Source organism: Apis cerana, linkage group LG1, assembly GCF_029169275.1.
Source record: "Apis cerana isolate GH-2021 linkage group LG1, AcerK_1.0, whole genome shotgun sequence".
Lineage (NCBI taxonomy): Eukaryota > Metazoa > Arthropoda > Insecta > Hymenoptera > Apidae > Apis > Apis cerana.
In genome coordinates this window covers 4,717,961-4,728,183 of record NC_083852.1, presented here as the reverse complement: position 1 = coordinate 4,728,183, position 10,223 = coordinate 4,717,961, and the positions used below count along the sequence as shown (strand labels likewise).

Genomic DNA, 10,223 nt, shown 5'->3' with positions numbered 1-10,223 from the left:
TTATTATAGATTCGTTGAATTTTGATATGATTAATTTGATAAGGAAAATGGAATTCTGATATGAAAGTAATTGTGGCTTTCGTTATGTATTATTGGTTAAGAAACAATGAAACATTGAAATTATTAGTATTATCTATTATCGATAAAAAATTATCGGAGTGTAATCAAACTAATTCAAAAATTCTGTCAAGTACATTGACAAAAGGAGAAGAAACAACGCTAATTATAAATTTCAAACAAGCGTAAAATAATCTAGATAAAATATCAAACATCATCTGGACGAAATTTATTTTTCCAATTATTTATCCGTCAATTAAAAATTCCTCGATCATATTTACATCAAATACATTTATCAGAATCAACGCTAATTGTAAATTGCAATTCTTACAATTAAAAAGAAGGAGAGCATAAACACCATCTGGACCGCACGACTCAAAATTCATTCTTCCAATTTATTTCTTAACCAAATTATCCGATCGCCAATTCACCTCGACCACTTACCGATCATTGGGTATATCGATCGGAAGGAAACAAAGTTAATTGTAAATTGCGATTCCAAATGAGCCGTTAATCGCGAAGAGGGGAAGAGAGAAGTACGTTGGAAACGGTCTCCACGAAGGGAGAGGTCTTCGCGATATTCCGGTGGTCGTGATATCAAGGGTTAAATCTCTGCCGGCCTCGTTTTTACGGAGCCACTGGGAGCCTGGCGTGCAGATAATACCGACAAAGTCAAGGGTATTACGCACGACCGTGCGCATGAAAAGAGGACTGCTAGAAAAACCAACATAATGAAGTTTCAGAAAAGATCGGGACCAATAATTGTATACAAAATAAGAATAGAAAATAATGAGCAAGACCGATGGATAGACGAACGTGAACTTTAGAAACAACACTTAACGCGTGCAGAAAAACGATATAGGTTATGGAAAATGATTGTTTTCGTTGTTAATGAAATAGTTCGGTATTTGGCCGATAGAGGCGTCCGAGTTAGTGATTCGTTTCGCGAAGAATCGTTTCGGGATGTGTGCATCATTTGTGCGATTCGAAGTTTTTGTGAATTTATACAATTCGTTCGTTCGAAATTCGGCTCAAATTTGGTTAACCCTTATTACGAATAATTTTCTAAAGGATAATTACATTTGTATCTTTGTTAAATCTAATCTACATGCAATATGAGACAAGTAAACTGTCTTGTCTTTAAAAATTCCCTATTTAACCTATCTTTGGAGGACACTGATATACACGATCATTCATTTTGATAAATTAAACCAACTCTAAATACGTAAGTAAAAGAACTGTTAATCGTAAAAATAACATTGAAACAATCCTTTAATATTTCTACGTGTCTTATTAAAACAAAATTCCTATGTTTCGTTTCGTTTTGTTTCGTTTCGTTTCGTTACGTTTCGTTTCGTTTTGTTTCGTTTCGTTTCGTTACGTTCAATACGTTTCCTTCTAAAATGAACGAGTAACGAGGAAAATCTTCGAACGAGAAATCTCGATTTGGAAAAAACGTGTGACACGTGTCTAGGACTCGTCGAAGGGATCGAGGAACCGACGGGTTGGCCAAGCCAAAGCAATAATAAGCCATAAGCGCAGCCTGTGCATAGAATGCTGGGTAATGAGGTGGAGTCGAGAGCGGAGTCTGGAGCCGCACCCTTGCCTTTACCTTCCCCGACCCACCTATCCCCGAACCCAACGAATCAACGGACGAACGACGGCGACTAGGATCGCGAGGACGAGCAACGAGGAACAAGATTACAACATTATTATACTGCGTGGATTTCGAGAGAGAGAGAGAAAGATAAATTATTATATTTATGAAAATGCATGCCGGGTGTACGAAGGTGGAATCGCGGTTGTGTTTACGGAGGTGGGACCCCTCGAGCGCCGACCACGTTCCACCAAAGAGTTCGTTTCAAGAGAGAGTGGAGAGAGAAAGAGAGAGAGAGAGAGAACTTTTGTCCCTCCTGATCGCTGGTCTGCATTGCACCACGCCTGTACAGCTTCGATCAGAAGTGACGGGTGCGATCGAGCCTCTCGAACGAAAGTTTCCAGGTTGATCTCGTTCAGAATTTGATGTCCTTAAGACGTTATAGGCACACTAGTGTGAGAATGTGAATGCTCGAAGAATATATGAGTGTACGTTTAAATCGTTTAATAATTTCAACATCGTGAAGATATGGATTTGAGAAAATACGGTTTTTGGATACATGCTATTAAATTTTCGATAGAAAAAAATATCATTTGTTCAAGAAATCATTGTTCCAAATTTTATTTCACCGAAGGAGATTATTTTGTAAGTTAAAATCACTATTTTTTTTTCTTAGAGAATAATGGACAAATATAATAAAAATTAATATGATTTTTCCCCCAAACTTTAAGTTGATATCCGAATATTTACAATACCAATCCTATTTTTCGTATTCTACATAATGTTCTTTCACGTAGATAATTTCCAAATCGTATTTTCTTCACGATCAAATCAATCGTAATGGTTAGCACCAACGACTCCTCTCTCGAACCATCGTTCTTTCACCTACATCAATATCCCATTAACGATGAAGAGGCAGACGAAAATTCAAACGAGAATGAGATTAAGTCGTTTTTTTTTAAACGCGTCAAAACGAAACGAAGAGTATCATAAATCGTCCTCCGCCGTTTCGTAAAAAGCGATTCGTTAACATTCTAACAGGCGACGAAGTAAAACGTTTCCGGATGTTCGTTACTGCGAACCAGTAATATCGCTTTTTTCTACTCAACCACCCGTAGTGAACGGCATTGTGCTACGTGACAGAATTTTATTGGCTAGTCTCTGATAGATTTCCCTTTTACGAGGTTTTTGCGATATATGAAATTTCGATCGATTTAGGTTATGTTTCGATTGTGAGGGAACGATTGTCGTTTCGAATTTTAAAAATTTTAGAAATTTGAAAGAAGTTATAATATTGTAATTATTTGATCTTTATTAATCAATGGATTATGGGACATGAAGTTAGTTTTTTTTTTTTTTTATAAATAAATATATATTCTGTAGATATTGAATTTTTTTTATTGTTCTTAAAATAATTTGAAAAAAATTCTGGAATGTTTATCGAAATCTCCATTTCGTTGTACGATCGTTCTAAGTTAAATATTTAAAAGGTTTAAAAATAAAAATCCTTTTGAAGATGGACGAAACGATACTTAATAATGAAAGTTGTCTTCCTCTTCATCAATTTTATACATTTTTGCCAGTTATTTTTGTCTCTATGAAAAAACGCATTTAATTTTCTTGTCTTTTTTGACAAAATTATAATTGTATAGTCTTTGTAAAAATTACCTTGGAACGCTCCATCACTCTCAAAACTGTCAACTGGGAAATTATCTAACTATCCATACTCTATATGAAAATAATTTTATCACTTCGAACGTTATTGTTCTAACAGATGATGAATGCATTCTGTAGGCAATAGACAAAAATAAAGCGAAAGAAAAGAGATTCGTATGTTAGAACAAAAGCTATCGTTATCCAAAATTATTTTTATATTCAAGTCAGAAAATTTATTTTGATTTATTTCAAGATACTGACAATTTACATCTTGTAAAACCATTACGATATTAAATTGGCATGAATTATAAATTTTAAATCGTGTAACATTCAATTTATATAAAATTGTACAAATCGTGCAACAAATTACAAGTAATTAAATTAAAGATCTTATCGACCCGTGAGCATACGTTGCAAAAGGAAAATCAATTTTTCTAGATTTCAACGATATCGAAACGATGATATCCCGTTCTCTCTGTTCAAAAATCTTACTTTCACAGACCCATCGACGAGGACACGAAACATGTTGAGAGAAATTGACAAACGCTCGTGTCATTCATCCCCCTTCGCGATCCATCGTGATGGAAATGTAGTACCGTTCTTGTGTTCGCTCCACCTCCAACCCGGTGTCCTCGACGAGGAGGAAACGTCTTCGTCGTGGAACAAACTCGGCTGTTAACGCTCACTGGGATACATGCATAACGCAGCACGACAATTGCCGTTTCGTACCGCGATATTTCTCGCTTCGAGACACCCAAGGTAACGCGGCACCGCGGCGATGAATGATTTTCCAGGAAGAGATTCAAACGGTGCGCCCACATAGAGGCGCAATCAGGAATGCCGCGAAACTTGTATTTATCGTTCGAAGTTTTCATCGACGATCGGGTGGGCAGTTGGGATTAATTTTCGTCGCGATCCCTTGCCAGCTTGTCGAGCGATGGTGGGGTAATTCTTTTTTGTTCCATGTCGAATTGGATGGATTTTTTTTCTTTAGGTTTTAATCTAGAAAGTGTATCTACGTATATCTCTTCTCTTTATGCGATATAATTGATTATACTTGACTCTGTCAGACAAAAATTAAAGGTAGAATATTTTATTATATTTCTTTAAGAAAATGGAAGATAAGATTGTTATGAATTCTTCAATTATAAAAAAAGCCAGTAATCGATATATTCCTTATTTCTTCTGATTCTATTTTATGATTCTATTTCTTCTCTTTACCTGCGATGTAACTGAATACAGTAAAAAAATTGTAAATATTAAACTATTTTTAAAGGAAAAAAATAATAAAAATTCGTTCTTATTATTGGCAGAAAAATCCAATAATTGACGTGCTTCACAATTATTATACGCTTCGATATGCTACCCCAAAGTCAAAGGAATCTGAGCACCCTCCCTTCCCTTCCAGTAGCCGTCATTTATGAGCTAGCAGGAACTCGATTACGGCTACCGAACGAGGACGAACGCATCAGATAATCCATTAAGATCGGCAGAGGTCTGGCTGATCGCCGGGGACAGATTACTTTTCCGTCGGGCGAAAGCCGGGAGCCGGAGATTGTCGCGAGGGACAACACACTGGGCTCCCTTTGCCTTATTGTCCACGTGCCCAACATGTATGGTATGCTTATAACGAACGAAAAGTGAACAGAAGTTCTCGAAAATGTTGGTTGACGCTAGATCATTAGTTATGACCCAGATGATTACCTAAAGAATTTTTTTGGATAAATTTTTAATTTGTTTTTTATATGCGTAAGTGTAAATGTACTTACATGTACGTGATATTAGAATGCAAAAATTATTCCTCTTGTTTCACGTTCTATTCATGTAATATGTTGTTTTTTTAAAATTAACTTATATTGTTTTTAATATTAAATAGATATTTTTTTTTTTACTATTTCCTTTTCCATTCCAAGATTCTATAATTTTAAAAAGTCAATTAAAATTAACCTATATAATAATAAATATTAGAATATAGAATTTTAGATTAGATTAAATTGATCATTAAGTAAATTTTGAGAAATATATGATTTGACTATTTAAAAAAAAAAACAAAATAACTTTCTTAATGAAAAAATTTCAAATCTACCATAATAAATAAATGATAAAAAATTAGATGGAAAAAGAGAAATCGCCATAGATGGTCTATTCTCGGCGTATCGGTTGATGTCTTTGTCCGAAAAGTAACTGTCAAAGTTGAAAGAGCAAAGTGTCGTAGTGTTGCACGCTAGAGATGTGTATGTGCATCGTAACAACCTCGTGCTCGCAACCCCTCCCAGCGCTCTCGTGTGGGTGTGTCGAGTACCTGCACGCAACGACACGCTTGCGCGTAACCGCGTGTATATGCATTATTGGCTCATAAGCGGGACGAGGAAAGCGAGAAAGGCGATATTATCGAAAACGAGCTAGAAGGGGATAGAACGAGCGAGGAAACGAACGGAGAGAAAGGTGAAATAAAGAGACAGAGTGAGAAAACGAGACGTAGCGAGAGAAAATTACAGAGGAAGAAGAGAGAAAATAAAGAATGGAGCGAGTATGCGTTCACGCTATGTGTATGTCCATGTGTGCGTGTGACCAAGCGCACAACGAAAGCTAAACACCGACACGACAGGACACAGGGCACAACACACGACGCCAACGGAGATGAGATACATCACGGGACGGGAGACGTATTATTAATGGTGACAGTGGGCGACCCAGGTTGGGCGGGGTGCACGATGCGGTCCCACCGATGTGGGCCTCGCTTTCGACCTCTTCTTCTTCTTCTTCTTCCTTTTTGTTGTTCGTCTCATTTTCTGATCTCTCTCTCTTTCTATAACACTGTTTTCAGATTGCTGCTGCCTATATTAACTATTACCGTGTGCGGACACGCTGTATAGAGAAATTAAATGAACGGATTTTCTGCTTCGTAACGTCGATCGGTTGTGATTCGATCAAATCAATTCGACGCGGACCGTTTCGGCGTTTAGTTATAATTCATTCGTAAATCGAATTGGATTAGCGGGTTTTGTGTCGTGTCAGACAAACTTAACGGAACCACCAATGTGTAGTTAAAGAGTATTTTATAAGATGATCTTTTAATTAATTTAATTTAAAATTTAATCGTGTTACAAAGAAAATAAGATATTTCGATTTATTATTTATATATATTTCTGAAAAACGAATGGTAAAAGAGCGTTTAAAATTGATGTTAAAATGTCAAACTTTTCGAAAATCCAATATATTGTATTATATGATATTAATGATCTTATACTACCCTTGTTGTGTACCAACAAATTTCATCTCGCAATAACTTTCACTATACCATCGAACAGAAGTATCACTGTAGTATCTAGTTATTGTCATTAGATTTTCTTATACGACAAAAACTATCCTTATTCGGTATACCATCGATCGATGTCAATTTTGCTAGCCACGTAGCGCATCAGTCGCGCAACGGTTAGGTCTCGATAAATTTAATTGTGCGCCCGCTCGCGAACCGATACATCATGTATATTTATTACCGGCGTCGCGTGCGTGTAATTTAGCAATCGTTCGATCGCGGTCGTATATAAACGGCGTGAAACTCATCGAGAAGAGCACGTTTCGAGTCACCGGTTAAAGGACTGTCGCGATCAGGAATCAGAACTTGATGCTCGAGGGTTAAGCAAATTGTTTCTTAAACGAGGCGTTTCTTAGGCAGACTGTCAGAGGGCGCTAGAAATGTTTCGGTGTGCCGTGAGATTTATCGCGCACTCTACGCGCAATTAAAGGAACGTATAGAGGGGAATGAGGGAAACACGAACGGGTGCTGGTAACTAATTCTAGACGGTATTCTAAATGCCGAGCGAGAAGTTTCTCGCTTGATTCTGGAAATGTCACGTTCCAGCGATGTTGCATCTGTGAGCAGAACGAAATTCTCCGAGTGCCGATGTGCGAGCATAGAAACGTGGCTTAATCGACCATTGGTCCGGCTGAGTTTGCCACGTGCGTAAATCACCGCGGAATCGTTAATTAACCGGTAGAACGAACGAGCTTTCTGGAAAATGTCAGCGACCAAGGAGGTTATACATTGAATGGACGTTACATGCATGCGCGCGCACATATCGGATTGTTGACAGGTACAAAAAGATATTTCGGCACGAGCGATCTGCGCGCGCAGGGGAGTCAACGTCTAATCGAGAGACGTAATTTGTCGCGATCTCCGTTGGCGTTAATTTATCACGCTTCGAGGAATTCACGAGTCGGCCGGTCGTGTACATGCGCGCCCAGATTAAGCGACGTGGATAAGGCAACCTATTAGCATCGGTTCAAATGAGATTTCCGAAGTATGTTCGCCGCTGATCGACTTATTGTGACCTGCATGCGCTTTGCATACATTTGCGTGCGTCGCGCACGCGCGCGTGCTCGCCTGTCGCCTGTTGCGATAACAGAATTTTTAATGATTCTACCGCGCACTGTGATCGAGTTCCCTTTATAACGCGGAATGAATTTGAAAATTATTCTATCAAGATCTTCATATAAAATCTTGGTTTTTAATGAGAAATAAGATTTTTATAAGGTATGTTAACAACTTCCTATTGCATAAATATAATTTTGTCAATAATAAATCCAAAAAATTATTTATCGATATACAATTTTTATTCTATTATATTATAAATAAGATTAAAATTTAGAGAAACAGAAGAGACAAAATTTAAAATTGGATTATGGAAATTTCAATTGAAAATTAAAAAAAAAACAATGAGATTCTTAATCATTTACATCAAATAAACTTATGTTGACAAATAATAATATTAAAAATTTAAATTTAATCAGTGAATAAATAAGTATGAGAAAAGTTAAACTTAAACAACAATTTTATTCAATTGAAATACAAAGGATTAATTATTCTTGCAAAGCCAAAAATTCTTGAAACTGAAGCATTTATTCATTCACACGTATAAAACACCAGTGTTGCGATTTACTTATTATCATAAAATAATTAATTATTTCCATTTTTTATTGTTCTCCTCATTCTCCCAAATAAAATTTAAAATAACGTTTTAGAAAATCACCGACAAAAAAAATCATCAACTTAATCGCTTAATCTTCCAAACTTCTCTAAGATCTCTATCATCTTTACCAAAGTTACAAACACTTTCTCTTCGCCATACATCGAATCTCACACCGACACTGAGAAGACGACGAAACAACGGCTCGATAGCTGATCCAACAAGGGCTAAAGTGTTTCCAATCCGTGAGCGGCTCGCTTTTGACCGAAACATTGAAATTAATGAAGTCGTCTGACTAGAGCCGAGAGCAGGGTAAATTAGAGGTACACGGCAACCATTAGAATACTTAACGAGGACGTCATGGTGGGAAGCAGTGCGCGGGTGTGATGATGAATCACTGCCGGCTAGCTCACCGCGGAGCGCGCCCAGGAATATTAAATTAAGTTTACTTATTGTCGGCCAAAAAGTCTAAGCTGCCGTCCCTTCTTCATCCGTGCTGGTTCCTCCTCGTCTTCGTTCCAGCGACGAGCCACGTCCGGATGATTTCACTGTTTCCTCGAAACATACGGAAGCAAATGGACCGCAACGAGGGTAAAAAATTTTTGGGTAAAGAGTTGAAGAGAAGAAAGAAGCGTTGCGGTTTCTTTTTTTCTTCGGTCTTCTTTATTCCTCTCCTTTCACTCGTTTTCTTTTTGTCGTCGTAGATATTCGTTATTCCTCGATGACGTGGGTGTATATATATATATATGCAAAAAGTGCAGAGAAGTCATAGAAATTTAATTATCGTTTACAATTACAAATGAATTATTATTATTTAATGCAATTTTGATTTGTTCTTAACAATAAATAATTCACGATCGTACTTGTTATATTCACTGAGGTAAAAAAAAAATTAAGAAATTAAAAATTAAAAAGTATTAAATTTCATGTCACAAGAAATTTTTTCCAGTTCAAAACGAGCCCATATCTTGTCAGATAATGCCATCTCCACACAGAAGAATATAATTCCTAATTCAAAATTCTAATGGATTCGAATAAGGCGGTAACAAATTCACGACGTAAATCCTCCAAACCTAAGTAATTCCCCCAATCACGGGGTAATTTATCAGAAGAAATCAGAATCCCAAAGAAATTCTCTTCCTTTCACGAGCCACCCGTACAAAGACAAGCGACAAAGGAGAATTCCATTGAATCTCGACGTGAACGTCCTGAGAGCTTTTACCTCTCCGCGTCAACCCTGTCGCGATGAAAAGTACGCGTATCGCAAAAAAGGGCAGCGGTGAGGTTCGCCGCTCCTCGAGAAGAAGACGAAGAAGAAGAAGAAGAAGAAGAAGAAGAACTGAAGAGGTAAGAAGAAACTTGGGGCGACAAAAATGGACTTTACAGGGAGATCTAGAGAGACTTCGCTACCATCCTTTTTTTCCTCCCTATATTCTTTTTCCATTTGTCTTTTTTCCCCTCCCTTTCTTCTCTCTCTCTCATTTCTTTCTTTTCTCTTTTTCTTTATCCACTACCTCCCTCTTCGAGGCCCGAGTCGTTCGGGTTAGCGTCTCCTCCGGAGTTGAAATATACAAAATGAAATATGAAATAATGGTTCGTGCCTTGTGGCTGGCTAAAGGCACGGGCGCACCCATATCTACGCCCCCATGCGCCTATGTACCTATACGGCCCGCTATACGCCGATCCCGTGTACATATGTACGCGCACACCATATACATCCGCCTCGCTCAAGTTTTTCGTTCTTGTCGTGAACATCTTACGTTCGTATTAACCCTTATCCATGCTTAATGATATTCCGGCCTACTATGCCCGGACGGGCATATTGAACGCAACTAAGGCAGATTCCAGTCGAACGAGGACGGCCGGCCAAGCCCTCCTGTAATTCGTATCTGCGTTCAACCATTTTTCCGCTTCCTCCAACCAGCGAGGACCAAAGACGACCA

At 37.8% G+C, this 10,223-nt stretch overlaps 1 protein-coding gene and 1 long non-coding RNA gene across 3 annotated transcripts in view; one reads left to right on the top strand and one right to left on the bottom strand.

The window, feature by feature from the left end:
• Positions 1-10,223, top strand: part of LOC107994907 (putative transcription factor SOX-15) — a 51,627-nt gene that overhangs the window by 32,454 nt on the left and 8,950 nt on the right. The gene's annotated exons all lie outside the window — the stretch shown is intronic.
• On the bottom strand, positions 3,523-5,222 carry LOC133666608 (uncharacterized). Its single transcript, XR_009830983.1, has 2 exons — positions 5,080-5,222; positions 3,523-5,014 (listed from the first exon to the last, which is right to left on the bottom strand). It is a non-coding gene; the product is annotated as an uncharacterized LOC133666608 (long non-coding RNA).